The sequence below is a fragment of the Telmatherina bonti genome (assembly GCF_933228915.1).
Source record: "Telmatherina bonti genome assembly, chromosome: 4".
NCBI lineage: Eukaryota > Metazoa > Chordata > Actinopteri > Atheriniformes > Telmatherinidae > Telmatherina > Telmatherina bonti.
Window position 1 is genome coordinate 42627442 of NC_136622.1, and position 26832 is coordinate 42654273.

Here is a 26832-nt window from a genome sequence, read left to right on the forward strand (position 1 = left end):
TCTAGCTTGCTGGCATCCCCCTGAATCCTGTGCTGTTCAGCAGTGAGATGTTGGAGGAGATGGAGAAGGTTTCACCATCAAATCTGACATCTCCTGCTGTCTTCGCTGGTGTTTCACCACCAAAGGTAAAGTGCATAAAGACAAACGTGTTTATGGGTTGTCATAAAATGTTTTGTTCTGAAAGAGTCATTGATTAACGATAGACTTCTATAATGCTGAATGTGTTCAGTGTCCATATCAAATTCACGGTGTGCAAATCTTTGTGTTTTGGACAGAGGCGGCGCGTGAAACACCAGTCCAAGAGGACTCGCCCGGACAAGCGAAGGGTAAGGAGATTTGGCAATGAAAATTTTTGTATTGAATCTTTTTCCTGTGACGATGTAGTAAAATAAAGTTGTTGTTTTTTTGTTTTTTTTTTTTTAATCCCCAGACCGAGACGACATCCAGCCGAGGGATGTCGTCTGACTCCAAGGCTACTGTGGAGTCGAAGAAGGTAAGAAATGTTATTTTGTGTTTAAAGGTCTTTTTAAATTATAAATGTGTGTCTATGTTCATATTTCTGTATTGTATGGGGGGGGGGGGATTTCTCATGTATTTTATTTATTTCTATTTTGGGTAGATGTATAGTAAAATACACTTGTTTTGGTTTCTCTTTAGACCGACACTTCATCCAGCCGGGGGTCGTCGTCGGAGTCCGAGACCACTGTGGAGGTGAAGACGGTAAGAAATATTGTTCTTAAAGACTAGCATCAAATATTTTATGATTACACATGACAGTGTTTTGAGCCCATTGCTTGTTGATTTCCTTGCTTAGGTTGAGACATCACAGAGCCAGGGTGTGTTGTCTTCTACTGATGAAGATGAGGAAGCTACTGTGGAGGTAAGTGAGGTGAGTATGGCTAATGCTGATGTTGTTCGGGGTTCATTTCACCAGGGGCACGGTCAGTTTAGGAATCCAGGAGTTCAGTGCATGGCGATAGCTTTGGTCAGTTTAGCCAGACATATGGTGTCTAGTGTGTTGTATTGGAGGACAGAAGATTTAGATTTAGCTCTGTGGTTAGGAGATGACCTCTATACTGATCTAAAGGACCGTGGTATAATCCCTTCAGGGGAAAACTTTTTGATGGTCCCAGAGTTGCCGAGACAGAGAGTTTTGTACTGGCAGAACTTTAAGTTTGAGTTCCCCGATACTCTGAGTGGGGATGTCACTGTGACTGAGGGAGAGTTTATCGAGTGTGGAGCATATGTGACTTTAGAAAACGGGCTGGAAAGGATGTTATCTCAGTACCAGACATGTCTTTTGACCTTGTGTTCAAATACATGTGCTGTCATTTCTGCTGGTGGTAGGTATGCCGTGGTAGACTCTCATTCACGTAGTGCTACCGGTATGTTGGACGTCAGTGGTACCAGTGTTGTTTTGTACTTTGGTTCCATTAGGGAAGTGTTTAATCACTTCAGTCGTTTGGCAGTGATGTTAGGTGGTCGTAGCAAGCCTTTTGAGATAAATGGTGTTGATGTTAGCAGGGAGTGTGTTGACGATGTGCCGAGTAGCTTATTTGGTTGTGATTCTGATGATGACAGTCAGCGAGGAGTAAAACGTCAGGTGTCAGCAGATTGGGATGAAACGGACCTTTCTGGCCCATCTGAACATGTGGCAAAGAAACGTCATCATGTTTCAGATGAAGAGTTTGCTGTTGAGGAACAGGTTTTCTTAAGTCAGCAGGTTAGTTCAGATGTAGAGTTAGTCAGTGAAGAACATGGACAGCTTATGTTTAACCCTCTCTGTGGAAGTACTTGCCAAAGCTTGTGTACCAAATTAAAAATAGAGTTTGAAAGTGTAAATAGTGCTGCGTCTAGTCGTGTCGGCGTGTTAGGCGTTCCGTGCCAAAATAGGGACATAGTTGCTGACGGTAGCTGCTACTTTAGGGCCGTTTCTCAGGCAGTGAGTGGCACACAAAAGCATCACATCAAAATTAGGAGAGCGGTTATTAAACATTTAATAAAAAATGACTACCAATATAGAACTAGTCTAAGAGAAGGTTATTCCTCTGTGGCAGATTACATAGACAAATCAAAAATGAAATATGTTAGCACCTGGGCCACAGAATTAGAAATCCAAGTGACAGCAGATTTATTGGGTATTAATATCTTCACCTTTTTAGATGGTCGTTGGTTAAAGTATGGATGCAATAGCAGTGTGTCAGAAAAATCCATTTATTTAGAAAACTGCCTGGGGAGTCATTATGAGACTGTAGTTTGCGTTAAAGAACCCGAACTAGAACGTTGTTATGGGTTCTGTAAAATAGATTGTTCAGAAGCGTACTGTACTAGATTGTCAGGCAAAGGTTTAAGTAGAGATGCTTCATCCAAAAGTGACACAAATGCTTCCAAAAAGGACGTGGAGCACGACAGAAGTTTGTATATGTCAAAATATAAGAATGTAATGAGAAGAACCCAAATTAGGAATATAAAGAAAACAAAATATGCTGTAGATGCACATCACCGGCAAAACGTGAAGGACCAAAGCAAAATAAGATATGCAAAGGATGTGCGTTACCAGCAAAATGTTAAAGACAGAAGCAAAATAAGATATGCAAAGGATGCGCGTCACCGACAAATCGTGAAGGACCAGAGCAAAATAAAATATGCGAAGGATGCGCGTCACCGACAAATCGTGAAGGACCAGAGCAAAATAAAATATGCAAAGGATGTGCGTCACAGAGAAACTGTTAAGAGAATAGTCAAATTAAAGAGGCAAGAAATTAAAGATAAAACACAGGATATTGAGTTCTTCACAGAGAGGTTTTTAAACAAAGTTGAACATGGTCCAGAGTATGTCTGTTGTGTCTGTTTCAGGCTGTTGTTTCCTCATCAGGTGTTGAGTTGTAGGAGGGCTGCCTATAACAAGACTGAGATAATAGCTTCTTTAGCAGATAGGTGCATTAGAACTGACTATTTACATGAATGTAGTGAGGATTGTGTTGAGCCATGTCAGATACTGACTTCAAGTAGAGGACATCTTTGGATTTGTTACACTTGTCATCATAAAATTTCAAATGGCAAAATGCCTGCTGAAAGTGTAACAAATAGGTTGGCAGTAGATCCAGTTCCCCCAGAATTATCCTGTTTGAATAGGTTGGAACAACATTTGATTGCTTTAAATATTCCATTCATGAAAATGCTCGCATTGCCCAAAGGTGGTCAAAATGGAGTTCATGGACCAGTAACCTGCGTTCCATCAAACGTAGTTCAAACATCAAATTTGTTGCCCCGCTCAAATATGGAGGGCTCTTTATTGGCAGTAAAATTAAAACGCAAGTTAACTTATAAAGGCCATTATGAGTATGAGTTTGTAGATACGATGCACATTCGGCAAGCTTTACGGGTTTTAAAGCAATCAAATAAGTTTTATAAAGACATAGATTTTAATGAGGAATGGGTGAATGAGTTGTCTAGCTTAGACCATCTTGAGGATGAAGAAAAGGAAAAGAAGGAAGTAGTTGGGAGTACTGCAGATGATGCTGACAATGAGGACATGCTGCATGATCGGCAGCAACATTGCATGTTTTCAGACACGTGTCTGATGCCGGTAGATATTGGTCAGGAAGTTCTAGATCAGTATTTTGACAGTATAGTTAATGTTGCCCCAGCTGAGGGTAATAACCCAGTTAAGTTGTTGTCGGATCATGAAAATGAAGCAAAGTGTTTCCCGGTGTTGTTTCCTAGTGGTCGTAATATGTATCATGAAAGGCGTGCTTATGATGTGACATTGTCACGTTACTTTAACAACAGAATTCTACATGCTGATAGAAGGTTTGCGCAGAACATTGAGTATATTTTCTTTGCTCAGTACATGTCTGAAGTAGAGCAGGTTGTTTCTAAGGTTAGCATAGCATTAAGAAAAGGAAAAGGAGGTGAGGTGATTGTAGAAAATGAGGAGTCCCTGAAGCAGTTGTTAGAGGTGGATGATGGTTTCCGGTTCCTTAAGCCTATTAGAGGGACTCCAGCGTTTTGGCAGGGAGTACAGAAAGACCTAATGGCCTGTGTTCGGCAACTTGGGATTCCAACGTGGTTTTGTTCATTCTCTTCCGCGGATCTGAGATGGCAAAACCTTCTTAAAACGATTTTAAAACAGGAAGGTCGAACACAAACATTAGAAGACTTGGAGTGGACTGATAGATGCGATCTGCTGCGCCGTAATCCTGTCACTGCCGCCAGAATGTTTGATTTCCGCTGGCATTGTTTTCTGAAGGAGGTCCTTATGTCTCCTTCAAATCCAATAGGAAAAATTATTGATTACTTTTATCGGGTAGAGTTTCAATGCCGCGGGAGTCCTCATGTGCACTGTCTTTTCTGGATTGAAAATGCGCCTAAAATTGATACGAACACCGATGAAGAAGTGGTAGCTTTTATTGATAAGTACGTAACATGCGAGCTACCAGCACAGGATGAGACATTATTGGAGAAGGTCACATCTGTGCAGCAACATTCAAAGAGACATTCAAAAAGTTGTAAAAAAGGTGGCACTGAATGTCGCTTTAATTTCCCCAGACCAGTGTCAGGTAGGACATTTGTTGTTAATGTTAATTTAAATCCAAATCCATGTGATAAATGCAAGAAACGAAAAGAAAAGAAAATGAGTGATTCTGATTCAGATTCGGATAAAAAATATGAAGTAAAAAGGTGCACATGTGGTAATGAGTACTATTATAACCTGCTTAAGGTAGATAAGGATTTGGCATTAAAAACTCTGGAGGCAGTGAAAAAAGCGGTAAAAGAGGAGACTTTTAATAGTCTTGATGAGTTGTTCCAGCATCTAAATATTAATCAGCAAATATTTGAGATTTGTTACAAACGACTAAATATGTGTAAAACCAAAATTATTTATAAAAGAGACATTAAAGAGGCATGGATAAATCCATACAACAAGTCTCTTTTAAAATGCTGGAATGCAAATTTAGATATTCAATATGTAACCGATGCGTACGCCGTTATAGTTTACATTATTTCATACATCAGTAAATCAGAAAAAGAGGTAGGACTGTTACTTAGTAAAGCGCATAAAGAAGCGACAAAAGATGGAAACGTGAATGCTCAACATGCACTGAAAACAATTGGCAGCGTTTATCTCAACAGTCGTGACGTGTCTGCTCAAGAGGCAGTTTATAGATTAACGGGAATGCATTTAAAGGAGAATTCACGTAAAGTAGAGTTTATACCAACAGGGGACAAAATAGTTAAAATGAGTAAACCGATTAGTTTAATCCAAGAAAGTGGACTATCTGGAGACGACGTGTGGATGGTTAGTGTCGTAGATCGCTATAAAAGTAGGCCTAATAATAGCACTTTTAATGATATGTGCATTGCGACGTTCGTATCTGAATATCGTGTCTTGAGAGGAAATGAAAAGTCAAAGGATGCGGTACAGTTGCAAAGGGGGTTAGGGTTTATTCTTAAACGAACACGAACAAAACCCGCTGTAGTTCGTTATGCGCGCTTTTCAAAAACAAAAAACCCCGAATTATATTACAAAAGTCAGTTACAGTTGTTTCGTCCGTACCGCGTAGACGACGATCTAAAAGCTGCTGACTGCGCGACGTTCGAACAGTTTTATGAAAATGGTTCCGTGATCTTTAGTGATGGATCAGAACACACAGTTAAATCTGTCGTCGATGAGAATAGGAATAAATTCGAGGTAGAAGATTCAGACGAATTAGAAGAATTGCAGAATAAGCTTGAAAATGAGGAAGGCCCAGTAGATGCTTGGGCAAATCTCTGCCCTGAACAGGAATTAGAGCGTTTAGAATGTAAAGAAGAAGTTAAAGCAAAAGAACAGGCACCAGAGGAAGATGTAGAAGTAGGTCAGGAGCCCATCGACAACATTCCAGATTTAGCTCTTAGGAACGATCAGGCGTGTCAGTTAGAAAAAACTAATAACCTAATGAGTAGAAGTGAGGGCCTAGAATTAATTAGATCTCTGAATGAGAAGCAGCTCTCGGTCTTTTATAAAATCCGCAACTGGTGTTTAGACAAAGTAAATGGTAGAAACCCAGAACCCCTCCACGTGTTTATATCTGGAGGAGCTGGAGTCGGAAAGAGCTACCTAGTTAGAGCGATTCAGTATGAGGCTATGAGGTTATTGTCACCAACTTGTCAGAAGCCAGATAATATTTGTGTTTTATTAACGGCTCCTACAGGAATAGCTGCTTATCATTTAAATGCAGCGACTATCCACAGTACATTTGGCATTGGCAAAGACGTCAGCCTTCCTTACACACCTTTGAGTGAGGAAAAGCTGAACTCTTTGCGTGTTAAATATGCTGATTTGCAGATAGTCATAATTGACGAAATCTCCATGGTCAATCATAATCTATTGGCTTATATCCATGGCAGATTGAGACAAATCAAACAAACTGGTGACTATAACCCTTTCGGTAACGTCAGCATCATCGCGGTCGGAGATTTTTATCAGTTGCCCCCGGTAAAGGGGAAAGCGTTGTATGTGCAGGATGTAAATATGAACTTGTGGTCTAGTTTATTTCAGCTCGTCGAGTTAACAACAGTCGTTCGGCAACAAGATGAAGAGTTTGCGCAATTATTAAATAGGATGCGAACACATAAAAAAGGCACACAGATGTTAGCACGCGATATAAACATCTTGAAAAAGTGTGAAACAGGTGAAGAGAGCACAGCCTTACACATTTTTGCTACAAATTCCCAGGTTGATGAATATAATGAGAAACAGTTAACAAGCATATGTCCTGACTACATAATTATATGTGCTCAGGACTTTGGTTACAATAAAAAAACGGGTAAATTAGAATTAAAGTCAGATCATCATGTTAGGGCCAAGAAAACTAGTTTATCAAGGGAGTTGTATTTGGGTAAAAATGCTCGAGTCATGTTGTCTCAGAACATTGATGTAAATGATGGTTTAGTAAATGGTGTATGTGGCACAGTGATTCACATTGAACAGCCTGTTAAAAATGAGTTTCCTCTCAGAGTTTATGTTAAATTTGATGATGAGAAGATAGGCATCAAGATTAAGAAACAAACCACTTATCCATCAGCAGAGTTAGTAGGTTCAGTACCAATTGAACCTCAGGAAGAGAGAGCCAATAAAAAAGGCATGAGACGACAGTTTCCATTAAAGTTAGCCTGGGCCTGTACTGTACACAAAGTACAGGGCCTTACAGTAGATAGTGCTGTCGTCTCTTTAGCTAAGATCTTTGCACCAGGACAGGCTTATGTGGCATTAAGTAGAGTTAGAAGCCTGTCTGGTTTAATTATTCAGAAGTTTAAAGAAAAAGTTGTTTATTGTAATGACAGCATTAAAGAGGCCATCAATAATATGCCACCATTTATAACTGAAAGCCACACAGTAGAAAAGGATGGTTTTAGAGTATTTCTAATGAATGTTCAGAGTTTAAATCGCCATGTTTCAGATTTGGCCCACTGTGCACAGCATTTGCAGCCTAACTGTATTGCTGTGACAGAGACATGGATACCTGCTGATGTTAGCTTAGATTCTGTAGAAATCACTGGATATAGGTTTAGTAATGCTCCACGTAGTTTAGCCTACTCTAGCAATAATCCAGTGTTAACTTCACTTAAAGGCCAACAGCATGGTGGTGTTGGTATGTACTGTGACAGTAATGTAGAATTTGAAAGTGTCACAGTAGCAGGTTTAAATGTAGAGTGTTTAGCTGTAAAATGTGCCACATACAACATTTTAATAGCAGTCATTTACAGGCCACCCTCATATCCTGTGTCTCTCTTTTTCAGACATTTTGAAGCATTGCTAAATGTATTAGAGTCACATAGTGGAACAATAGTTGTTTTTGGTGATTTCAATGAGGACATTTTGAAGTCCTCAACAATTTGTCAGAAAATGAAAGACAGAGGATATGAACAACATGTTTCGTCAGCCACAACAGAGAAAGGCACCTTAATTGACCATGTTTATGTTAAAAATAGTAATTATAGAGTAGAAGCGTTAGTGGTGCCTACATATTTTAGTGATCATGAGGGCATCATATGTTCCTTTAAGTAAGGCAGCCCACATGCTTTTAACTTAAGAAATGTTTTCTCCACTGTCAATATATTTAACATGTAGTTGCTATGCTGCTCTTCACCTGAGTTCCCTGTTTGAAATCATTTGCGCGTAATAAGTTAATTTAGTCCTCTCTTGGTATCCATTACATTGTGTACAACTGTTAGTCCATGTTCCAAGGTATTCTTTGCTCCCTGTCTAGAAAGTAGTGAAAGTGTTAAAATAGAAAATAAATGGCTTTTAAGTTGTTAGTGTTAGTGTAGTGTAGTGATCCAAGTTGCAAAGTTGTCGATACAGGCTTTGTTGCGCTGTGTGGTTAGGTTGTTGGATGTTGTTTAGGATGTTGTTTGTTCATGCCTCTTTTTCTATTGGTTTTATTAAATTGGATCATTTTAGTTGTATGTAACTGTTGTGTTTAAGTGTAATTACAGAGATAATTAAGTGAACAGGTAACTGCAGCCAAGGTAGGTACACAAGTAAATGTAAGTATTCATTATCCTATACAGTTACTTTTTCACACAATTAGACACTTCAGTAAGTCTTGGTTTAAAAAAAATATTCTTGAGTGTTTTTATAACTGGTTTATATTAGTAGTTTATCTTTAGCTAACAGAAGCCAATGATGAACAAAGTTACACTGAGCTCTGTTGGTGGTCCTGATCCTCATTAGGCCTGTGAAGAGCATGAAAAAAGCTGTAACCTGAGGCTTCATATTTAATAGTTGCAATGTGTATTTACGGTTATTACAGAGGCACAGTCGCTGTATCCTTGTTAGACCTTGACCAGTCAGTAGCATTAGTGTTATAATAATCCAAAACTGTATTTTATAGTGTTACTATATTGAGTAGAGAAGTGATGTCTAGAATAAAACATTGCCTGATGCAATTATGTATGTTTTCATGTGATTGATGCTTGCAATATGCATGTGTGTGTGTATGCGTGCGGGGCATATGTACATTTACATATGCACAAACTCATACATTTTTTTTGTCATTTCCCTAGGAGACTTTGGCTTGTAGCAGTTGGCAAGAAGGTGTTCACCAAGATGAATTGGAAGACAGTCTTTTGTATTATTTTCCCTAATTTTTCCCTTTCTTATTTTTTTTAACCCATTACATATCCTGTGTATAGTGGTAAAAAATAAACTGTAGAATTGTAGCAACAGTGGAGTTTAGATAATAGTCTATACATAGCATTTTTTAATGAACTTGAGTTCTAATTTGTTGCCATATGAATAAATTCCTTTTTAAGTTATACAGCATGTCTTTGGAGTTTTTGTCGGTCATGGTACAAAAAAATAATGCAAATGAGAAAAAAATATTGTATAGATATGATGTATCTGTTGTAATTGGTGAACTGGTTTACTATAAACACATGAATGTTATGGTCAAAATGGATTATAATAAACCAATTGTTTGCCATTTATTTTCTAACAAAAGTCAGAAGTAAATATTTAGTCATTGGTTAGGGCACACACAGTTGTTTTCTGAGCATTTGCACTCAATTGTAAAAACTTGAAATACACAACATTTTATCAGAGAGTCATGGTGAGTGTGAAGTGTGCAGAAATAAAGGTAGGTGCAGGAGCACTGTGAACCCCAAGGAAGAATGTACAGCTGACAAAGGAGGTCATGTTATTTATTGCTGCAAAGCATTATCCATGAATTTATGTAAAAATTATTTTGTATTCACAAAATGCATGTTTTATGCTAAAAGACTTTATAAAACAAAATGGAAGAAATTCAGAAGACATCAAAAATACAACATGGTGATATACTTGCTAACATGATCTGCTAAGTAATAATGGTTGTGTTGTAGGCAGCTAACCTTTTTGATTACATACTGGCATTTTGGTTATCACTGTGGCCCCCCGCCGACCATATCGTGCCTATTTAGGCAGAGTATAATGTGGTTGGAAGCAAAAAGAAAAATAAATGCTGCCAATTTTAGTGTATATATGGGTGAATTTTGCTTCATGAGAGAGGACTGTTTTTCTGTGGGTTGCCACTCCTATTGGAAAGATTGGAATAACTTTTGATCCCCATCTTGTGACAAAGCTCCCTGCTGTCATCTGCAGGAATCCCAATCAGTCAGTCAATCAATTTTCTTTAAACACAATATGCATTCAGTAAACAAATGGACACAAAATCCAAGATGGCAGACAATCCGTTGCCATGGTAACGGACTTTATGGACTATTTTTGCTGTTCTTGTGTTATACGTGTGGCAAATTTCATTTTCCCCCATCAAAGTGGAGATTTGGGGACCCACATGACCCCCCCCTATAAGCAGCCCCCACAGTGCATAGTGTAATGTGTCAAGGGCCTAACAAATATAAATGCTGTAAATATTGGTGCAGATCACATGTATTTCTGCAGAGATGCGAGTAAACTGTTTTGCATGGAGAGAAGGCTTTGTTTCATTGGTTGCCATGGTAACACCGTTTCTCCTATTAGAAAGATTAGAACAACTTTTGATCTTGTCACTAAACTTTCTTCCAAATTTGGAGTCAGTCGCATAAATTCCCACAAAATTGTTTAGGTACAGTGTGCAATAAGTGGGGGGGGAAAAAAAGCTTTGAAAAAGCTTTAAAACGGCAGGATGGCGGACACCCTGTTGCCATTCCAACAGGTGCGTAATGGACTTTTATACTCCATGTGGGTTATTATCTGCGGAATTTGAATTTCCTATGTAAAAGTAGACACGAGTCGCATGAAGCTCCTCAGACTACTTCGTTCAAATACAATGCGCTTCAAGTGATAAAAAGTGCATAAATGGTAAGATGGCGGACAACCCGTTGTACTGGTAACAGGTGCTTAATTGAGTTTTTTTTTTTTGCTTGTCTTGGGTTAATACATGTGTGCCAAATTTCGTAGCCCTCTGTCAAAGTAGTTGTTCCGGACCCTCGGGTACCCCCCCCAAAGAAATGGGGGGGGTACCCCCCCCCACACTGCATGTTCCAATGTGTTAAGGACCTACCAAATATAAAAGTTTACATTTTTGGTGCAGATCGCATGCATTTTTGCAGATATAAGCAAACCGTCTTTCATGGCGAGAACACATTTTTCCATGGGCCCCCCCCCCCCCCCAAAATGTGCCCCCCCACAATACATATTACAATGCGTGAAGGACCTACCAAATATGAATTATTTAATTTTGATTCCGATCTGATGTATTTGTGCGAAGATATGAGTGAACTGTGTTTCATGGCGAGAACGCTTTTTTCCATGGGTTGCCACGGTAACATGCTTTCTCCTATTAAAAAGATTTCACTAACTTTTGCTCCCCATCTAGTAACGAAGCTTCCTGCTGAGTATGGAGCCAATCGCATGAATCCCCTCAGACTACTTCGTTCAAATACGATGTGCTTAAAGTGATTAAAAGGGCATGAACGCCAAGATGGCGGACACCCCGTTTCCATGGTAACAGGTTGTTAATTGAGTTTTTTGCTTGTCTAGGGTTGTTACACATGTGTGCCGAATTTCGTAGCCCTAGCTCAAAGTAGACGATCGGGCCCCTAGGGGCCACCCCCAAAATGTGCCCCCCCCACAATACATATTACAACGCGTTAAGGACCTACCAAATATGAATTATTGGAATTTTGGTTCCGATCGGATGTATTTCTGCGAAGATATGACTGAACCGTGTTTCATGGCGAGAACGCTTTTTTCCATGGGTTGCCACGGTAACACGCTTTCTCCTATCAGAAAGATTTGAATAACTTTTGGTCCCCATCTTGTCACGAAGCTCCATGGCGAATGTGGAGCCAATAGCCTGAATCCCCTCAGACTAGTTCGTTGAAATACGTTGTGCTTAAAGTGATAAAAAGGGCATAAACGCCAAGATGGCGGACACCCCGTTGCCATGGTAACAGGTTCTCAATGGAGTTTTTTGCTCGTCTTGGTTACTTATACATGTGTACCGAATTTCGTAGCCCTAGGTCAAAGTAGACTATCGGGCCCCTAGGGGCCCCCCCAAAATGTGCCCCCCCCCACAATACATATTACAATGTGTTAAGGACCTACCATATATAAATTATTAGAATTTTGGTTCCGATCGGATGTATTTCTGCGAAGATATGAGTGAACCGTGTTTCATGGCGAGAACGCTTTTTTCCATGGTTTGCCACGGTAACACGCTTTGTCCTGTTGGAAAGATTTCACTAACTTTAGCTCCCCATCTTGTCACGAAGCTTCCTGCTGAGTATGGAGCCAATAGCCTGAATCCCCTCAGACTAGTTTGTTTAAATACGATACGCTTAAAGTGATAAAAAGGGCACAAACGCCAAGATGGCGGACACCCCGTTGCCATGGTAACAGGTGGTTAATTAAGTTTTTTGCTCGTCTTGGTTACTTATACATGTGTACTGAATTTCGTAGCTCTAGGTCAAAGTAGACGATCAGGCCCCTAGGGGCCCCCGCCAAAAAGTGCCCCCCCCACAATACATTCTATAATGTGTTAAAGACCTACCAAATATGAATTATTGGAATTTTGGTTCCAATGGGATCTATTTCTGCAAAGATATGATTGAACCGTCTTTCATGGCGAGGAGTATTTTTTTCAAGATGGCGGACACACCGTTGCCATGGTAACAGGTGCTTAATCGAGTTTTATGCTTGTCTAGGGTTGATACACATGTGTGCCGAATTTCGTAGCCCTAGCTCAAAGTAGACGATCGGGCCCCTAGGGGCCCCCCCAAAATGTGCCCCTCCCCACAATACATATTACAACGCATTAAGGACCTACCAAATATGAATAATTGGAATTTTGGTTCCGATCGGATGCATTTCTGCAGAGATATAAGCAAACCGTGTTTCATGGCGAGAACGCTTTTTTCCATGGGTTGCCACGGTAACACGCTTTCACCTATCAAAAAGATTTGAATAACTTTTGGTCCACATCTTGTCACAAAGCTCCATGGCGAACGTGGAGCACATAGCATGAATCCCCTCAGACTAGTTCGTTCAAATGCGATGCGCCCAAATTGATAAAAAGAGCATAAACGCCAAGATGGCGGCCACCCCGTTGCCATGGTAACAGGTTCTCAATAGAGTTTTTTGCTCGTCTTGGTTACTTATACATGTGTACCGAATTTCGTAGCCATAGGTCAAAGTAGACGATCGGGCCCCTAGGGGCCCCCCCCAAAATGCGCCCCCCCCACAATGCATATTACAATGCGTGAAGGACCTACCAAACATGAATTATTTTAATTTTGGTTCCGATCGGATGTATTTCTGCGAAGATATGAGTGAACCGTGTTTCATGGCGAGATCGCTTTTTTCCATGGGTTGCCACGGTAACACGCTTTCGCCTATCAAAAAGATTTGAATAACTTTTGGTCCCCATCTTCTCATGAAGCTCCATGGCGAATGTGGAGCCAATAGCATGAATCGCCTCAGACTAGTTCGTTCAAATACGATGCGCCCAAATTGAAAAAACGGGCAAAAAAATGGCCGCAAACGCCAAGATGGCGGACAGCCCGTTGCCAAGACAACAGGCGTTTCAATGACTTTTTTACTTGTCTTGATGTGATAGACATGTGTACCGAATTTCGTCGTCCTACGTCAAACTAAAATTTTTTGACCCCATTCTAGAGGCCATTTTTGGCGTTTCTAGGGGGCGCCGTCGAGGCATTTTTACATTGGCGTGCACACGGACCCCAGAATATCGCTATTTTCGCCGGGACTGAGGTGTGTGCCAAGTTTCGCAACTTTTCACGGGGTCTAAGGGGGTCAAAAATGGCCGAGTTGTGCTGACAAAAATAATAATAATAAACATTACAATAACAATAGGGCCCTGCCATACTTCGTATGGCTCGGACCCTAATTAAAGCCGCAAGCGGCATCCATCGGGTCCTCGCCTCATGCCGAACCCTCCACCCGAGTCCTGGTTCTCCTAATGCTACATGTGAAGGACCCGCACAGCCAGTTCATTTTAATAGAGAAATACAATTCACATATTGAGAAAAGAATGTGTGTAAACGCCAAGATGGCGGAGAGCCCGTTACCATGGCAACATGTGTTTCATTGACTTTGTAGCTTGTCTTGGGATGATACACATGTATGCCGAATTTCGTAGCCCGAGATGAAAGTAGACGATCGGGCCCCTGGGGGCCCCCCCAAAAAGTGTCCCCCCCACAATACATTCTATAATGTGTTAAGGACCTACCAAATATTAATATTTACAGTTTTGGTGCACATCGCATGAATTTGTGCAAAGATATAAGCAAACCGTGTTTCATGGCGAGAAGGTTTTTTTCCAAGATGGTGGACACTCCAGTGCCATGGTAACAGGTGTTTAATATAGTTTTTTGCTTGTCTAGGGTTGATACACATGTGTGCCGAATTTCGTAGCCCTAGCTCAAAGTAGACGATCGGGCCCCTAGGGCCCCCCCCCAAAATGTGCCCCCCCCACAATACATATATCAATGCGTTAAGGACCTACCAAATATGAATTATTGGAATTTTGGTTCCGATCGGATGCATTTCTGCAGAGATTTAAGCAAACCGTGTTTCATGGCGAGAACGCATTTTTCCATGGGTTGCCACGGTAACACGCTTTCACCTATCAAAAAGATTTGAATAACTTTTGGTCCCCATCTTGTCACGAAGCTCCATGGCGAACGTGGAGCCAATAGCATGAATCCCCTCAGACTAGTTCGTTCAAATGCGATGCGCCCAAATTGATAAAAAGAGCATAAACGCCAAGATGGCGGCCACCCCGTTGCCATGGTAACAGGTTCTCAATAGAGTTTTTTGCTCGTCTTGGTTACTTATACATGTGTACCGAATTTCGTAGCCATAGGTCAAAGTAGACGATCGGGCCCCTAGGGGCCCCCCCAAAATGCGCCCCCCCCACAATACATATTACAATGCGTGAAGGACCTACCAAATATGAATTATTGGAATTTTGGTTCCGATCGGATGCATTTCTGCGAAGATATAAGCAAACCGTGTTTCATGGCGAGAACGCTTTTTTCCATGGGTTGCCACGGTAACACGCTTTCTCCTATCAGAAAGATTTGAATAACTTTTGGTCCCCATCTTGTCACGAAGCTCCATGGCGAATGTGGAGCCAATAGCATGAATCCCCTCAGACTAGTTCGTTCAAATGCGATGCGCCCTAATTGACAAAAACGGGCAAAAAAATGGCCGCAAACGCCAAGATGGCGGAAAGCCCGTTGCCATGACAACAGGCATTTCAATGACTTTTTTACTTGTCTGGATGTGATAGACATGTGTACCGAATTTCGTCGTCCTACGTCAAACTAAAATTTTTTTCCCCCATTCTAGAGGCCATTTTTGGCGTTTCTAGGGGGCGCCGTCGAGGCATTTTCACATTGGCGTGCACGCGGACCCCAGAATATTGCTATTTTCGCCGGGACTGAGGTGTGTGCCAAGTTTCGCAACTTTTCACGGGGTCTAAGGGGGTCAAAATTGAGTGAGTTGTGCTTAGGAGAATAATAATAATAATAATTAAAGCCGCAAGCGGCATCCATCGGGTCCTCGCCTCATGCCGAACCCTCCACCCGAGTCCTGGTTCTCCTAATGCTAAATGTGACGGACCCGCACAGCCAGTTCCTTTTAATAGAGAAATACAATTCACATATTGAGAAAAGAATGTGTGTAAACGCCAAGATGGCGGACAGACCGTTACCATGGCAACATGTGTTTCATTGACTTTTTAGCTTGTCTTGGGATGATACACATGTGTGCCGAATTTCGTAGCCCGAGATGAAAGTAGACGATCGGGCCCCTTGGGGCCCCCCCAAAAAGTGTCTCCCCCACAATACATTCTATAATGTGTTAAGGACCTACCAAATATGAATAGTTACCGTTTTGGTGCACATCGTATGAATTTGTGCAAAGATATAGGCAAACCGTGTTTGATGGCGAGAAGGTTTTTTTGCAAGATGGCGGACACCCTGTTGCCATGGTAACGGCTGCACAATGAAGTTTTTTGCTTGTCTTGGGTTGATACACATGTGTGCCGAATTTCGTAGCCCTAGGTCAAAGTAGACGATCGGGCCCCTAGGGGCCCCCCCTAAAATGTGCCCCCCCCACAATACATATTACAATGCGTTAAGGACCTGCCAAATATGAATTATTGGAATTTAGGTTCCGATCGGATGCATTTTGGCAGAGATATAAGCAAACCGTGTTTCATGGCGAGAACTCTGTTTTCCATGGGTTGCCACGGTAACACGCTTTCTCCTATCATAAAGATTTGAATAACTTTTTGTCCCCATCTTGTCACGAAGCTCCATGGGGAATGTGGAGCCAATAGTATGAATCCCCTCAGACTAGTTCGTTCAAATACGATGCGCTTAAAGTGATAAAAAGGGCATAAACGCCAAGATGGCGGACACCCCGTTGCCATGGTAACAGGTTCTCAATAGAGTTTTTTGCTCGTCTTGGTTACTTATACATGTGTACCTAATTTCGTAGCCCTAGGTCAAAGTAGACTATCGGGCCCCTCGGGGCCCCCCCAAAATGCGCCCCCCCCACAATACATATTGCAATGCATGAAGGACCTACCAAATATAAATTATTTTAATTTTGGTTCCGATCGGATGTATTTCTGCGAAGATATGAGTGAACCGTGTTTCATGGCGAGATCGCTTTTTTCCATGGGTTGCCACGGTAACACGCTTTCGCCTATCAAAAAGATTTGAATAACTTTTGGTCCCCATCTTGTCACGAAGCTCCATGGCGAACGTGGAGCCAATAGCATGAATCCCCTCAGACTAGTTCGTTCAAATGCGATGCGCCCAAATTGACAAAAACGGGCCAAAAAATGGCCGCAAACGCCAAGATGGCGGAAAGCCCGTTGCCATGACAACAGGCGTTTCAATGACTTTTTTACTTGTCTTCATGTGATAGACATGTGTACCGAATTTCGTCGTCCTACGTCAAACTAAAATTTTTTTTCCCCATTCTAGAGGCCATTTTTGGCGTTTCTAGGGGGCGCAGTCGAGGCATTTTTACATTGGCGTGCACGCAGACCCCAGAATATCGCTATTTTCGCCGGGACTGAGGTGTGTGCCAAGTTTCGCAACTTTTCACGGGGTCTAAGGGGGTCAAAATTGAGTGAGTTGTGCTGAGAATAATAATAATAATAATAATTAAAGCCGCAAGCGGCATCCATCGGGTCCTCGCCTCATGCCGAACCCTCCACCCGAACTCGCCACAAAGCTTCTGGGTGGATGTGAAGTAAAAGGCACGAATCCAAAACTAGTTTGTTCAAAAACAATGCACATACAGTGCTAAATGGGCGTAAACGCCAAGATGGCGGACACCCCGTTGCCATGGTAACAGGTGGTCAATGCACTTTTTTACTCGCCTTGCGTTGTTACACATGTGTGTCGAATTTCGTAGCCATAGGTGAAAGTAGACGATCGGGCCCCTGAGGGCCCCCCCCAAAAAGTGCCCCCCCCACAATACATTCTATAATGTGTTAAGGACCTACCAAATATGAATAGTTAAAGTTTTGGTGTACATCGCATGAATTTGTGCAAAGATATAAGCAAACCGTGTTTCATGGCGAGAAGGTTTTTTTCCAAGATGGCGGACTCTCCAGTGCCATGGTAACAGGTGCAAAATTGAGTTTTTTGCTTGTCTAGGGTTGATACACATGTGTGCCGAATTTCGTAGCCCGAGATGAAAGTAGACGATCGGGCCCCTAGGGGCCCCCCCAAAAAGTGTCCCCCCCACAATACATTCTATAATGTGTTAAGGACCGACCAAATATGAATAGTTACAGTTTTGGTGCACATCGTATGAATTTGTGCAAAGATATAAGCAAACCGTGTTTCATGGCGAGAAGGTTTTTTTTCCAAGATGGCGGATACCCCGTTGCCATGGTAACGGCTGCACAATGAAGTTTTTTGCTTGTCTTGGGTTGATACACATGTGTGCCGAATTTCGTAGCCCTAGCTCAAAGTAGACGATCGGGCCCCTAGGGGCCACCCCCAAAATGTGCCCCCCCCACAATACATCTTACAACGCGTTAAGGACCTGCCAAATATGAATTATTGGAATTTTGGTTCCAATCGGATGCATTTTGGCAGAGATATAAGCAAACCGTGTTTCATGGCGAGAACGCGTTTTTCCATGGGTTGCCACGGTAACACGCTTTCTCTTATCAAAAAGATTTGAATAACTTTTGGTCTCCATCTTGTCACGAAGCTCCACGGCGAATGTGGAGCCAATAGCATGAATCCCCTCAGACTAGTTCGTTCAAATGCGATGCGCCCAAATTGACAAAAACGGGCAAAAAAATGGCCGCAAACGCCAAGATGGCGGAAAGCCCGTTGCCATGACAACAGGCGTTTCAATGACTTTTTGACTTGTCTTCATGTGATAGACATGTGTACCGAATTTCGTCGTCCTACGTCAAACTAAATTTTTTTGACCCCATTCTGGAGGCCATTGTTGGCGTTTCTAGGGGGCGCCGTCGAGGCATTTTTGCATTGGCGTGCATACAAACGCCAAATTATCGAAATTTTCACCGGACGTGAGGTGTGTGCCAAGTTTCGCAACTTTTCACGGGGCCTAAGTGGGTCAAAATTGAGTGAGTTGTGCTTAGGAGAATAATAATAATAATAATTAAAGCCGCAAGCGGCATCCATCGGGTCCTCGCCTCATGCCGAACCCTCCACCCGAACTCACCACAAAGCTTCCGGGTAGATGTGAAGTAAAAGGCATGAATCCAAAAGTAGTTTGTTAAAAAATAATGCACATTCAGTAATAAATAGGCATAAACGCCAAGATGGCGGACACCATGTTGCCATGGTAACAGGTGGTCAATGCACTTTTTTACTCGCCTTGGGTTGTTACACATGTGTGCCGAATTTCGTAGCCTAAGATGAAAGTAGACAATCGGGCCCCTGAGGGCCCCCCCCCAAAAAGTGCCCCCCCCACAATACATTCTATAATGTGTTAAGGACCTACCAAATATGAATAGTTAAAGTTTTGGTGCACATCGCATGAATTTGTGCAAAGATATAAGCAAACCGTGTTTCATGGCGAGAAGGTTTTTTTCCAAGATGGCGGACACTCCAGTGCCATGGTAACAGGTGCTTAATTGAGTTTTATGCTTGTCTTGGGATGATACACATGTGTGCCGAATTTCGTAGCCCGAGATGAAAGTAGACGATCGGGCCCCTGGGGGCCCCCCCAAAAAGTGTCCCCCCCACAATACATTCTATAATGTGTTAAGGACCTACCAAATATTAATATTTACAGTTTTGGTGCACATCGCATGAATTTGTGCAAAGATATAAGCAAACCGTGTTTCATGGCGAGAAGGTTTTTTTCCAAGATGGTGGACACTCCAGTGCCATGGTAACAGGTGTTTAATATAGTTTTTTGCTTGTCTAGGGTTGATACACATGTGTGCCGAATTTCGTAGCCCTAGCTCAAAGTAGACGATCGGGCCCCTAGGGCCCCCCCCCAAAATGTGCCCCCCCCACAATACATATATCAATGCGTTAAGGACCTACCAAATATGAATTATTGGAATTTTGGTTCCGATCGGATGCATTTCTGCAGAGATATAAGCAAACCGTGTTTCATGGCGAGAACGCATTTTTCCATGGGTTGCCACGGTAACACGCTTTCACCTATCAAAAAGATTTGAATAACTTTTGGTCCCCATCTTGTCACGAAGCTCCATGGCGAACGTGCAGCCAATAGCATGAATCCCCTCAGACTAGTTCGTTCAAATGCGATGCGCCCAAATTGATAAAAGGAGCATAAACGCCAAGATGGCGGCCACCCCGTTGCCATGGTAACAGGTTCTCAATAGAGTTTTTTGCTCGTCTTGGTTACTTATACATGTGTACCGAATTTCGTAGCCATAGGTCAAAGTAGACGATCGGGCCCCTAGGGGCCCCCCCAAAATGCGCCCCCCCCACAATACATATTACAATGCGTGAAGGACCTACCAAATATGAATTATTGGAATTTTGGTTCCGATCGGATGCATTTCTGCGAAGATATAAGCAAACCGTGTTTCATGGCGAGAACGCTTTTTTCCATGGGTTGCCACGGTAACACGCTTTCTCCTATGAGAAAGATTTGAATAACTTTTGGTCCCCATCTTGTCACGAAGCTCCATGGCGAATGTGGAGCCAATAGCATGAATCCCCTCAGACTAGTTCGTTCAAATGCGATGCGCCCTAATTGACAAAAACGGGCAAAAAAATGGCCGCAAACGCCAAGATGGCGGAAAGCCCGTTGCCATGACAACAGGCGTTTCAATGACTTTTTTACTTGTCTGGATGTGATAGACATGTGTACCGAATTTCGTCGTCCTACGTCAAACTAAAATTTTTTTCCCCCATTCTAGAGGCCATTTTTGGCGTTTCTAGGGGGCGCCGTCGAGGCATTTTCACATTGGCGTGCACGCGGACCCCAGAATATCGCTATTTTCGCCGGGACTGAGGTGTGTGCCAAGTTTCGCAACTTTTCACAGGGTCTAAGGGGGTCAAAATTGAGTGAGTTGTGCTTAGGAGAATAATAATAATAAACATTACAATAACAATAGGGCCTTGCCATACTTCGTATGGCTCGGACCCTAATAAACATTACAATAACAATAGGGCCTTGCCATACTTCGTATGGCTCGGACCCTAATTAAAGCCGCAAGCGGCATCCATCGGGTCCTCGCCTCATGCCGAACCCTCCACCCGAACTCACCACAAAGCTTCCGGGTAGATGTGAAGTAAAAGGCATGAATCCAAAACTAGTTTGTTCAAAAATAATGCACATTCAATAATAAATAGGCATAAACGCCAAGATGGCGGACACCATGTTGCCATGGTAACAGGTGGTCAATGCACTTTTTTACTCGCCTTGGGTTGATACACATGTGTGCCGAATTTCGTAGCCTAAGATGAAAGTAGACAATCGGGCCCCTGAGGGCCCCCCCCCAAAAAGTGCCCCCCCCCACAATACATTTTATAATGTGTTAAGGACCTACCAAATATGAATAGTTAAAGTTTTGGTGCACATCGCATGAATTTGTGCAAAGATATAAGCAAACCGTGTTTCATGGCGAGAAGGTTTTTTTCCAAGATGGCGGACACTCCAGTGCCATGGTAACAGGTGCTTAATTGAGTTTTTTGCTCGTCTTGGGTTGATACACATGTGTGCCGAATTTCGTAGCCTTAGGTCAAAGTAGACGATCGGGCCCCGAGGGGCCCCCCCAAACTGTGCCCCCCCCCACAATACATATTACAATGCGTTAAGGACCTACCAAATATGAATTACTGGAATTTTGGTTCCAATGGGATCTATTTCTTCGAAGATATGAGTGAAACGTGTTTCATGGCGAGAACGCTTTTTTCCATGGGTTGCCACGGTAACACGCTTTCTCCTATCGGAAAGATTTGAATAACTTTTGGTCCCCATCTTGTCACAAAGCTCCATGGCGAACGTGGAGCCAATATCATGAATCCCCTCAGACTAGTTCGTTCAAATGCGATGCGCCCAAATTGATAAAAAGAGCATAAACGCCAAGATGGCGGCCACCCCGTTGCCTTGGTAACAGGTTCTCAATAGAGTTTTTTGCTCGTCTTGGTTACTTATACATGTGTACCGAATTTCGTAGCCATAGGTCAAAGTAGAATATCGGGCCCCTAGGGGCCCCCCCAATATGCGCCCCACCCACAATACATATTACAATGCGTTAAGGACCTACCAAACATGAATTATTGTAATTTTGGTTCCGTTCGGATGTATTTCTGCGAAGATATGAGTGAACCGTGTTTCATGGCGAGAACGCTTTTTTCCATGGGTTGCCACGGTAACACGCTTTCTCCTATCAAAAAGATTTGAATAACTTTTTGTCCCCATCTTGTCACGAAGCTCCATGGCGAATGTTGAGCCAATAGCATGAATCGCCTCAGACTAGTTCGTTCAAATGCGATGCGCCCAAATTGACAAAAACGGGCCAAAAAATGGCCGCAAACGCCAAGATGGCGGAAAGCCCGTTGCCATGACAACAGGCGTTTCAATGACTTTTTTACTTGTCTTGATGTGATAGACATGTGTACCGAATTTCGTCGTCCTACGTCAAACTAAAATTTTTTTTCCCCATTCTAGAGGCCATTTTTGGCGTTTCTAGGGGGCGCTGTCGAGGCATTTTTACATTGGCGTGCATACAAACGCCAAATTATCGAAATTTTCAGCGGACGTGAGGTGTGTGCCAAGTTTCGCAACTTTTCACGGGGTCTAAGGGGGTCAAAATTGAGCGAGTTGTGCTTAGAACGAGAACGAGAATAATAATAATTAAAGCCGCAAGCGGCATCCATCGGGTCCTCGCCTCATGCCGAACCCTCCGCCCGAGTCCTGGTTCTCCTAATGCTACATGTGAAGGACCCGCACCGCCAGTTCATTTTAATAGAGAAATACAATTCACATATTGAGAAAAGAATGTGTGTAAACGCCAAGATGGCGGACACCCCGTTACCATGGCAACATGTGTTTCATTGCCTTTTTAGCTTGTCTTGGAATGATACACGTGTGCCGAATTTCGTAGCTTGAGATGAAAGTAGACCATCGGGCCCCTTGGGGCCCCCCCAAAAAGTGTCCCCCCCACAATACATTCTATAATGTGTTAAGGACCTACCAAATATGAATAGTTACAGTTTTGGTGCACATCGTATGAATTTGTGCAAAGATATAAGCAAACCGTGTTTCATGGCGAGAAGTTTTTTTTCCAAGATGGCGGACACCCCGTTGCCATGGTAACGGCTGCACAATGAAGTTTTTTGCTTGTCTTGGGTTGATACACATGTGTGCCGAATTTCGTAGCCCTAGGTCAAAGTAGACGATCGGGCCCCTAGGGGCCGCCCCCAAAATGTGCCCCCCCCAAAATACATATTACAACGCGTTAAGGACCTACCAAATATGAATTATTGGAATTTTGGTTCCGATCGGATGCATTTCTGCAGAGATATAAGCAAACCGTGTTTCATGGCGAGAACGCTTTTTTCCATGGGTTGCCACGGTAACACGCTTTCTCCTATCAGAAAGATTTGAATAACTTTTGGTCCCCATCTTGTCACGAAGCTCCATGGCGAATGTGGAGCCAATAGCATGAATCGCCTCAGACTAGTTCGTTCAAATACGATGCGCTTAAAGTGATAAAAAGGGCATAAACGCCAAGATGGCAGACACCCCGTTGCCACGGTAACAGGTTCTCAATAGAGTTTTTTGCTCGTCTTGGTTACTTATACATGTGTACCGAATTTCGTAGCCATAGGTCAAAGTAGACCATCGGGCCCCTAGGGGCCCCCCCCAAAATGCGCCCCCCCCCCCACAATACATATTACAATGCGTGAAGGACCTACCAAATATGAATTATTTTAATTTTGGTTCCGATCGGAGGTATTTCTGCGAAGATATGAGTGAACCGTGTTTCATGGCGAGAACGCTTTTTTCCATGGGTTGCCACGGTAACACGCTTTCTCCTATCAAAAAGATTTGAATAACTTTTGGTCCCCATCTTGTCATGAAGCTCCATGGCGAATGTGGAGCCAATAGCATGAATCCCCTCAGACTAGTTCGTTCAAATGCGATGCGCCCAAATTGACAAAAACGGGCCAAAAAGTGGCCGCAAACGCCAAGATGGCGGACAGCCCGTTGCCATGACAACAGGCGTTTCAATGACTTTTTTACTTGTCTTGATGTGATAGACATGTGTACCGAATTTCGTCATCCTACGTCAAACTAAATTTTTTTGACCCCATTCTGGAGGCCATTGTTGGCGTTTCTAGGGGGCGCCGTCGAGGCATTTTTGCATTGGCGTGCACGCGGACCCCAGAATATCGCTATTTTCGCCGGGACTGAGGTGTGTGCCAAGTTTCGCAACTTTTCACGGGGTCTAAGGGGGTCAAAAATGGCCGAGTTGTGCTGAGAACGAGGAGAATAATAATAATAATAATAATTAAAGCCGCAAGCGGCATCCATCGTGTCCTCGCCTCATGCCGAACCCTCCACCCGAACTCACCACAAAGCTTCCGGGTAGATGTGAAGTAAAAGGCATGAATCCAAAACTAGTTTGTTAAAAAATAATGCACATTCAGTAATAAATAGGCATAAACGCCAAGATGGTGGACACCATGTTGCCATGGTAACAGGTGGTCAATGCACTTTTTTACTCGCCTTGGGTTGTTACACATGTGTGCCGAATTTCGTAGCCTAAGATGAAAGTAGACAATCGGGCCCCTGAGGGCCCCCCCAAAAAGTGCCCCCCCCACAATACATTCTATAATGTGTTAAGGACCTACCAAATATGAATAGTTAAAATTTTGGTGCACATCGCATGAATTTGTGCAAAGATATAAGCAAACCGTGTTTCATGGCGAGAAGGCTTTTTTCCAAGATGGCGGACACTCCAGTGCCATGGTAACAGGCTCTTAATTGAGTTTTATGCTTGTCTCGGGTTGATACACATGTGTGCCGAATTTCGTAGCCCTAGCTCAAAGTAGACGATCGGGCCCCTAGGGGCCCCCCCCAAAATGTGCCCCCCCCACAATACATATTACAATGCGTTAAGGACCTACCAAATATGAATAATTGGAATTTTGGTTCCGATCGGATGAATTTCTGCAGAGATATAAGCAAACCGTGTTTCATGGCGAGAACGCATTTTTCCATGGGTTGCCACGGTAACACGCTTTCACCTATCAAAAAGATTTGAATAACTTTTGGTCCCCATCTTGTCACAAAGCTCCATGGGGAATGTGGAGCCAATAGCATGAATCCCCTCAGACTAGTTCGTTCAAATACGATGCGCTTAAAGTGATAAAAAGGGCATAAACGCCAAGATGGCGGCCACCCCGTTGCCATGGTAACAGGTTCTCAATAGAGTTTTTTGCTCGTCTTGGTTACTTATACATGTGTACCGAATTTCGTAGCCCTAGCTCAAAGTAGACGATCGGGCCCCTAGGGGCCCCCCCAAAATGCGCCCCCCCCACAATATATATTACAATGCGTGAAGGACCTACCAAATATGAATTATTTTAATTTTGGTTCCGATCGGATGTATTTCTGCGAAGATATGAGTGAACCGTGTTTCATGGCGAGATCGCTTTTTTCCATGGGTTGCCACGGTAACACGCTTTCACCTATCAAAAAGATTTGAATAACTTTTGGTCCCCATCTTGTCACGAAGCTCCATGGCGAATGTGGAGCCAATAGCATGAATCGCCTCAGACTAGTTCGTTCAAATGCGATGCGCCCAAATTGACAAAAACGGGCAAAAAAATGGCCGCAAACGCCAAGATGGCTGACATCCCGTTGCCATGACGCCAGGTCTACGATTGACTTTTTTGGTCGTCTTGAGGTGGTAGACATGTGTACCGAATTTCGTTGTCCTACGTGAAAGTAGACTTTTGACACCCCATTTTATTTTCCATCTTTGGCGTTTCTAGGGGGCGCCGTCGAGGCATTTTTACATTGGCGTGCACATGGACCCCAGAATATCGCTATTTTCGCCGGGACTGAGGTGTGTGCCAAGTTTCGCAACTTTTCACCAGGTCTAAGGGGGTCAAAATTGAGTGAGTTGTGCTGAGGAAAAAAATAATAATAATAATAATTAAAGCCGCAAGCGGCATCCATCGGGTCCTCGCCTCATGCCGAACCCTCCGCCCGAGTCCTGGTTCTCCTAATGCTACATGTGAAGGACCCGCACAGCCACTTCATTTTAATAGAGAAATACAATTCACATATTGAGAAAAGAATGTGTGTAAACGCCAAGATGGCGGACACCCCGTTACCATGGCAAGATGTGTTTCATTGCCTTTTTAGCTTGTCTTGTGATGATACACATGTGTGCTGAATTTCGTAGCTCGAGATGAAAGTAGACGATCGGGCCCCTTGGGGCCCCCCCAAAAAGTGTCCCCCCCACAATACATTCTATAATGTGTTAATGACCTACCAAATATGAATAGTTACAGTTTTGGTACACATCGTATGAATTTGTGCAAAGATATAAGCAAACCGTGTTTCATGGCGAGAAGTTTTTTTTCCAAGATGGCGGACACCCCGTTGCCATGGTAACGGCTGCACAATGAAGTTTTTTGCTTGTCTAGGGTTGATACACATGTGTGCCGAATTTCGTAGCCCTAGCTCAAAGTAGACGATCGGGCCCCTAAGGGCCGCCCCCAAAATGTGCCCCCCCCACAATACATATTACAACGCGTTAAGGACCTACCAAATATGAATTATTGGAATTTTGGTTCCGATCGGATGCATTTCTGCAGAGATATAAGCAAACCGTGTTTCATGGCGAGAACGCTTTTTTCCATGGGTTGCCACGGTAACAAGCTTTCTCCTATCAGAAAGATTTGAATAACTTTTGGTCCCCATCTTGTCACGAAGCTCCATGGCGAATGTGGATCCAATAGCATGAATCGCCTCAGACTAGTTCGTTCAAATACGATGCGCTTAAAGTGATAAAAAGGGCATAAACGCCAAGATGGCGGACACCCCGTTGCCATGGTAACAGGTTCTCAATGGAGTTTTTTGCTCGTCTTGGTTACTTATACATGTGTACCGAATTTCGTAGCCATAGGTCAAAGTAGACTATCGGGCCCCTAGGGCCCCCCCCCAAAATGCGCCCCCCCCCCCACAATACATATTACAAAGCGTGAAGGACCTAGCAAACATGAATTATTTTAATTTTGGTTCCGATCGGATGTATTTCTGCGAAGATATGAGTGAACCGTGTTTCATGGCGAGAACGCTTTTTTCCATGGGTTGCCACGGTA

General features: G+C 42.9%; 1 long non-coding RNA gene across 1 annotated transcript in view; it reads left to right on the forward strand.

The window, feature by feature from the left end:
* The first annotated feature begins 812 nt into the window (after positions 1–812).
* Positions 813–26832, forward strand: part of LOC306755236 — a 124686-nt gene continuing 98666 nt past the window's right edge. Inside the window, exon 1 of the long non-coding RNA XR_013771290.1 lies at positions 813–889. This is a non-coding gene — a long non-coding RNA (uncharacterized lncRNA). The remainder of the gene's footprint in view (positions 890–26832) is intronic.